The sequence below is a fragment of the Mizuhopecten yessoensis genome, unplaced genomic scaffold (genome assembly GCF_002113885.1).
Source record: "Mizuhopecten yessoensis strain PY_sf001 unplaced genomic scaffold, ASM211388v2 scaffold9311, whole genome shotgun sequence".
NCBI lineage: Eukaryota > Metazoa > Mollusca > Bivalvia > Pectinida > Pectinidae > Mizuhopecten > Mizuhopecten yessoensis.
The window spans coordinates 303,516-311,638 of NW_018407984.1; the positions used below are offsets into that span (position 1 = coordinate 303,516).

An 8,123-nucleotide genomic window follows, 5' to 3' on the forward strand; every position below is an offset into this window, starting at 1 on the left:
AAATAGCTCCATGAATGACTGAGTTATCTTCCCTCGTTATGACCATTTCCAGTGTGTGGCCATGGGTGTGTAGCTTCTGTCACATGCTAAATCAGACCCCTGTAATCTAGTAGACCAGTATTTCGGAAAGCATTCTGTTTAGATGGAAGAAGGCCTGTAAATGATACACAATCTCAATTGTTTATCACCAGCAATGCCAGAACAAGTCATGTGCCCAAAGTGTGTGTATACATCATCATGGCTGGAAGAGAGATGTCTCACACTTAGGCCCTTTTTAAACAGAACTGCCTCACCACCACCACGTTTGCCGAGTCTAGCATTGTGGAGGAATCCATAGCCTGTTGGTATTAGCTAAGCTAGGACCTGGTCATCGATATCTGAACCTAACCAGGTTTCTGTCAATGCAAAAAGGTCAATGTCCTGAGATGTTACAAAAGCCTCGATGGACAATGACTTATTATTCACCGAGCGACAGTTTAACTAAGGACACTAAATTCAGAGGAATAACTGACTTACAGTGACCAGCTGTTGTTGGCTTGATGACATGTAAATTCTCGTACGATACAGATGATGTCGGAATCCGTGTGAAAGTATCGTTACGAGAATGCACAAAAGTGTTGATGCCTGATACTTCTGTAAGTGCAGTGTGGCCCTGCAAGAAAGAGTGCGAGGCGGACAGACCATTTGTAGTGACTAAATGGATGAGGTTATCAGTGTTCAGGCAAGAGTGGGTACAACCATTGGTTCCGTTTGATTGAACACTTTGTATTTGCCTAACAGCACCCTTTCCTGCCCAGGTTCCATGTCTAGTGCGCAAGTTTTTCTCCGAATTTGATTCCTTAAAATCCTCTTAAAGATGTGTTGTCATATTATGACTCATTTGTCTAAGTGCCAGAAGAACAAATCTATTATATTTAAATATATATGAATGTGATATCAACCTCTACTGATGTAAGAACAAAATCACAGTATTGAAATTCACAGCGCAACAGGGTTCCCACATTAGTCGCCTCTTCTGTGGCGTTTACCGAGATGATATAAATTAGAAATGATCCTAAACATTCTAGTATTATTATCCGAAAAAAATTGGAAGTGATGTTTATCTTGGCATAAGTTAACTTGATAATTCATAATGATGTCGATATCGAATATTATTTTGATGTGATGTTTATTTAAATAAGTGCACTAGGCAAGCTTATCCATGATTAAAACCATAACAGCATATTGTAAATATAGCAGAATTCTCCCCTTTCTACATTGGAGCACAACCTAAATGAACAATTATTTAGAGCATATTATGAACAAAGGAAATATTTACACGGAGACAGTAAACCTACCGATTTCTATTATTGAGATCTTTGACCATAAAACTTGTCCATGGTCCTTGTCAACCTGTATCTCTTGTATTGATTGTTTTGTTATATAATATCATCTAAGCATGCTGAGCAATGGGAGATAACCTTTATAAGCTGTCAGTTTGCTTTCAGATTCCTACTACAACATGTAATTTGTAGGATTATTGCTGCTATTGCTGTAATAACTATGGTGCTTTGCAATACTCATTCGGATATCAGCGACATTAAAATCTCTAGAAACTCATTAATGCTTTTCTACAGAAAAATATCATCTGAGTAATTTTCGCTCAGTGTATGCACTGTATTAGGTATGAGGTATTAAGGAGTTTGTGTCTCAGGATTACCTCCGTCCGAAGGCCTGGAAAGTTTCTATTAAACCCCTCTATGTTACTCTAAGATTGATTATTAGTTGAAATATACACATAATACTGCCTGTATTGCATCTGTAATCTGGACGGATGAATAAATCGCAGTCTGTGTCCATAACAAAATAATCGGGAATACTGATAGGCTGTTTAAACATGTTTGTGGAACAAAGTGAGGGCTTATTTTGCACACAAAGATAAGAATGTTTAAGAGTTTGACAGTTGGAAAAAGGCTCTGGATATTTAAAGTGTTTGGATACTGTTATACAGTAACGATGTTTGCTCACTGCACGTCCAGGATATAATAAGTAACAGCAGTAATATCAATTACCACCAGTAAAATCTAACATCTAACGCCATTGCTTCCAAGATTTTCAACTGTCAACTGAAAGCAATCAACAGACGAATTTAAATGACCTTAGACTATATCCGCCCGCAGAATGTTCTTCCTGCACGTCTTTATATAACTATAGTGATACTGGACATGAAGTAACTGGAGATCTAACTAGTATCCATAATGCAAAGCTACGAGAGCTGTTCGTGAATGGTCGAGAGATTCGTACTATAGACTGGAAATGTAAATGTCATGATACTGATGGGTTCTTCATCACGTGATTGTTCTACATCCTGATACAACTATGGTCCAGCTGGACACGTGATAACTGACGACCTCAATATTATCCATGACGCAAAGCTACGAACAGATTACACTTTTAGGTACTCTTTGTAACTTGTTTCGTAACAGTCCACATACAAAATTCACGCAATGAACTACAAATCAGACATAATTTTTATTAAACACAGGAAGAAACCAACATATCAATTAGGTTTGCATCGCATATGGATAGTTCTATATGAAAATGTATAAGTAATATTTTCTTATTTTATCATTCTTAACAAGTCCTTTGGACGGATTAATGACATAACATATATGAGTAGAGCTAACGTGTACATCATCAATCTGGTGTGTACACACGAGTCATAGGCTTGAACAATATACTCATAACTGCTTCAGCATTGTTGTTTGAAACAAAAAAATATAAAATATAATATGACATATAACAGGACAGTATAATATACACATTTTGTCTCATATTTCCCCGATTGTGACCTCCTTAAGAAAATAACTTCAACATAAGTATCACGCATGTTTGCATATAAAACAGAAAAGTGCATAAGACATTGACGGAACGGACATAAATACACATCAGTTCACGAAACACACGTGCATATCACAGTCATTGATTATTCATGAATGAGAATGTACTTGTTGTAGACGTCAGTACGAACCACGGATACCTTGCTAATCACATTGTTATCAGAATAGCATGTCATTAACCTTGTAAACACAAAAATCAACGGGTAGGTTATCAAAAACTATTCTTCATAATATTTCGATTTGTAATGTATTCTTCCTGAATCTGTACTAACATTATCCCATTGTAGGTATTTATTGGATCTATCCAATATAAAGTAAAGCGAGGACTGAAATGATGATGCTGTTGACGGGTAGCCCTCCCTCGCATTTCGAAGCACCACTATCAAATGATAAAGTGGTGTTCGTTGAATCGGTCGTCGTACGCGTTGACTTATCAGTAATTACAGTTGACGTTGGAATGGTATTTGTTACGTCGGATGACTCTGAATCGGTAGTTGCTCCCTCGGTTGACACTGAATCGGTAGTTGCTCCCTCGGTTGACACTGAATCGGTAGTTGCTCCCTCGGTTGACACTGAATCGGTAGTTGCTCCCTCGGTTGACACTGAATCGGTAGTTGCTCCCTCGGTTGACACAAGTGTGGTACTTGTTTCGACGGGTGTCGACGTACTCGACATAGCTACGATGGGCACTATTACGTAAAACACTATAAAGTATATAAATAAATTGTTAAAGTATAAAATATATATTTTGTCGTTGAAGATGTAATTTTTACAATAAAAGCAATTGAATATATTCATAACATCAAAATTATATGGTAATTATTAAAAATAACATATGAACAAAACAACGAGATGTGCTTGACGTTTAGAACCGATGGTGTCATTCAGCTGGGGGTTAAACAGTGACAAACAGTATTTGCTTTGTTTATCACGTCATCTTTATAATTTTGTAACAATTCTTTGTTCACATGTTTTAAATAGATAAAATATGATGACAAATGATATGCGATTTTTTTTTAAAGTGCAATGTGGGGAAACGTTAGGTTAACATTGGTCTGTTTGTTTATAGTATGTATGGAACTATTTTATCTTCCTAAAGACTACATAATTTAATATTTGTTTTATTCCATTTCAAAACGATTTTTAAAAAAGATTTCAAATCTAGGTATCAAAAAAAAAGAATTAAAATCATGACATCAAAAATATTGATAACTTATCTATATCACTTGTAGATAAAGAATATAACTACAAATTCATAAATATATATATTTGTAAATTAATTACAAGGTATTTAATTTATATGTATAACAATGATTAACATTGGATAGGAGAATGCACGTGTTGAGATATTGATCACATTGCGGTCTTATTGCGCAGGTATTATAAATAAATGCATTAACTCATGCCAAAATGAATGACTTACCTGTTACATACAATAGAAAATGTACACGCACGCCAGACTGTTTGCAATTTGCCATCTTTAAAATAAGAAAAAAATAAAGTTCTTTATGAATATGACATGGATTTCAGAAAAAAAAGGATGTAATAAATTAAGAACGAAATCGCAGCTAATAATATAATAGAAGACGAACATAAAAAAGGAAAGACAACATGAAAACACATGACACCGAAGGAAAGGACGACAGAGACTGTCATCGCTCATCCTTGTTTTATAATGATGTAGATAGGGTTGTTGATTATATTTGTGTCTATGTTTTTATTTGTAAACTGATCAACAGTAACGATGATTCAATATTATATATGTGTATATGTGTTTATTTGTAAACTGATAAACAGCAACGATGTTACAATATTGTATATGTATTTGTTTGTTTATTTGTAAACTGATAAACAGTAGCGATTTTACAATATGTACTTGTTAAGATCGTAGATACCAAAGGAAATTGCGGAACAGGTTAAGTTTATGAACGCCCTCTTCTTACAAAAATAGACAGTGTACAACATATCATCTTGTAGTAAAGATAGACGGTCGTAGGAAAAATGATATTTATCATTGCGTAACTCTGTAATTGATAATGGCTTTGAATTACCACAGGTAAATAGTATAACACACAAGAAATCAAAAATATCGGCCAACTGGTTATTTATTAGGTGGAGGCCAGATCGTCCATACACAAACACACAGCAGACAGAACAATCATATCCCCTCGTCCACACGCCTACGACTGTATGCTGTTACCTTGTCAACGTTCAAAGAAGGAAAATTACCTAGAAATCGGAACTAACAAAGTAAGTTTTATTGCAACGTAGGTAATAAGAAAAAATGTGTTGAAGCCGACATTGAGTATTGATTTGTTAAACGCAAATGAGTTATAATGCCAGTTTACAGGTAGTTGTATCACCTCAAATTGACCATCAACCTAGTTTGTATTGTATTTCGTTACTGCCAGGAACAGGATAATATGAACTTGTAAAACACGGATCAGTACCTCAGCAACCAATTTTATTATCTACAATAAAGAAAATTATCAAACAATTATCATATTTCTGAAACCTTAAAAAAACGAAACATACATGTACGTAGATCAAAACGATTACACAAGATGCTGTACAAAAATAGTCACACCTCGGCACACGTTTTTTTTCTTAATCTTATGAAACTTGATAAACTAGGAACCCGAGGCCTGTTCCACGACGTTGGGAATAACACTCGATCTATATTCTTCATGTTATTTTTTATTTTCTGGATCATTTTATTTCTGGATCATTTTATTTCCTTTGTCCGCTTTATGATCTACAGATCTTTATAAATTTAATGAGTTGATTTATGAGTTGAAAATAAAGATAATCTGCGGTGGCCTCACGGTCGCCGTAGGACGTATCCCTATCTTTTACAGGCCGTAGGGGTCGCCGTAGGATTATAACGCGGAGTTATAACCTTTTTCATTTCTACGTTCGCCGTAGCAATTAGGCACGCCGTAGCTATGCCGTAAATCTGTTCCACGGCGACCATACGTCGGGCGTACGGTGGCCTTGCGTTTTCGTAGTGGTAGCGTTAGTCTGTCAGACCGAGCGGTCGCCTTAGGGTCCCCGTGCGGCCGCCTTGCGGGCGCCTTGCGGCTACCTCACGTCTGCCTTGGTATTTGTCAAAAACCTACGGCCGCCGCAGGGACGCCCTAAGGCGACCGTGCGTCATCACTTCAAATGCCGTGCGGCAACCGCAGGTTTTATGTATCCACAAATTCAAAATACGCCGTGCGGCTACCCTAACATATGTGACTGCTATAGTATGTGACTGTGGAAATTCTGCGGCGGACCTATAATTGTTTTTGGCCGTAGATATTTTAGATTCCACGGCCACCGTGGCAAATGTGACTTAGGCATTATGCAAGAGTATGCGGTTGCATCTGAGTACGCTATAAATATTATGACTTCAGAATTGTACCTGCAAACAAACGTAAGATTTAAGACGAAAACAAATAATTGCAAGAGACAATAATTAACTATTTCTTAATGATTTTGGATATATTTATATCATAAAGAAATATCTACGCCGGATTAATAAAAAACTCTGTATTGCTTTTATTTACTCTAATTTGACTATTTCCGACGCGCGTTATTACTAACATGGGGTTTTTAAGTTGTGCTGTAACGCACAATATCAAACTAGGAACTAAGATCCGAAATTTATATATATAAAAAAAAAACACCCAGAAATTGATGACACACGAAACCAGAAGAAAGCAGCATGATTCCCAAAGTGTACTTTGAAACTAAGGAGAGACATAGTTTGTTTGACATAAAAGTTAAAGTATATTAATCTTAAAATTTTCTTACCTTCAGCACTAGGTTTCGACAGAGTAATGATATTTTGTGTTGCCCGTTGAGTGTATTTAATTGACTGAGTTGTGAAGTAAAAGGCCGTTTATATAATGTTCATCCCTTTCGTCATAAATGGTGTGCCGCCTCCGCTCCTATTGGTCTGTTTAAGGATACACCTTAACTACATAACAAAACATATGCAAAGATACTGCGCATGCGTAGTCTTCAATTCAAATATGCCACTTCATTGATGAAAAAAAAGAGAAATATTACCACATCTTCCAAAATCATAAATTTGTCACAGAAGCTTTAAATATTTCAATAAAATATCGTGAGTACATGTACGTGCAGCTGGATTGTGATCGTTTGCACACACATACGATTAATTGTTGTCCCTGTCACAGTTGAAAATTTATTATCATCATACCTACTTACATGCACATCAACACATATTTTTAAAACTTGAAACAGATTGTTAAACATAAATGGATTGCAAACAAAAAGTAGCCCATAAGACATAAAGGTCTATTTGTCCTTTCCGCATTCTTTTTAAACATGTCATAGTTGTACGTGTGTGTTGAAGAGTCATTAAGATTTATTAGAATTAATGTTATCCTAACTATTTTTCACTTCCTGGTTGACAGTAAGAAAACAGAGCATTGCAACTGATCAATGTACACATCAATTAACGGCTTATTCATATTCATTAACACTTCAGACTATCTTTTAAGAACTTATTGCATATTTATCTTGCGAAAAAGGATGAATTAAAATGTTTCTGCATTCTCAGTACATAAACGTACTGTTTGTGAAATAGTGTCTTTTTTGTGTGAATATATAATCAAAAATTCTGGTTTAAATCTAACAGATAAACAACATGTTTAATCATTCATATCCGAAATATTATCAAATATCCATTAACCATTCATAACAAATTAAACGTGAATACTAATTTTCGCAAAGACCTGAATAAATACCTTATTAAGACTGTTGTGGTTTATGTAAAACATTTTAAATACACTCATATTATCTGGTAGGATAACTATGATTATCTAAATCCTCTTGTGTTGCAACTATTTTGCTATGAATTAACAAAATCAAAACCGTACAAACATAGCACACTGCGATACTCAGGGTCACCGGGGAATGACACCTCCCAAAAATGCGGTGAATAAAGAAAGACATTTGTTGACCGACAACGACTATAAAGAACAGGTAAGAGAGGGAAACACCGAAAGTATTATTGCTACAATGGATGCAGCATATACAAGTCGGTCACATCTGTGTTCTAGAGGACTTCCTGACGTAGAAATTTCGATAGTGATACAGTGTATATCAGATGGAAGTAAAGGTACCTCTATATATTTGACCGTATTAAAGTCGTTGGCGGAAACGATATTAATTTCGCCTAGATGATGAGTTTATCTTTGCGATGTAGTTCTTGTAGGAGTAGTCCTGTGA

At 35.6% G+C, this 8,123-nt stretch overlaps 1 long non-coding RNA gene across 1 annotated transcript; it reads right to left on the reverse strand.

Moving 5' to 3' along the window:
* Positions 1-2,637: 2,637 nt before the first annotated feature.
* LOC110457792 lies at positions 2,638-6,783 on the reverse strand. Its single transcript, XR_002463724.1, has 3 exons — positions 6,678-6,783; positions 4,303-4,357; positions 2,638-3,583 (listed from the first exon to the last, which is right to left on the reverse strand). It is a non-coding gene; the product is annotated as an uncharacterized LOC110457792 (long non-coding RNA).
* Between the last annotated feature and the right edge of the window lie 1,340 nt (positions 6,784-8,123).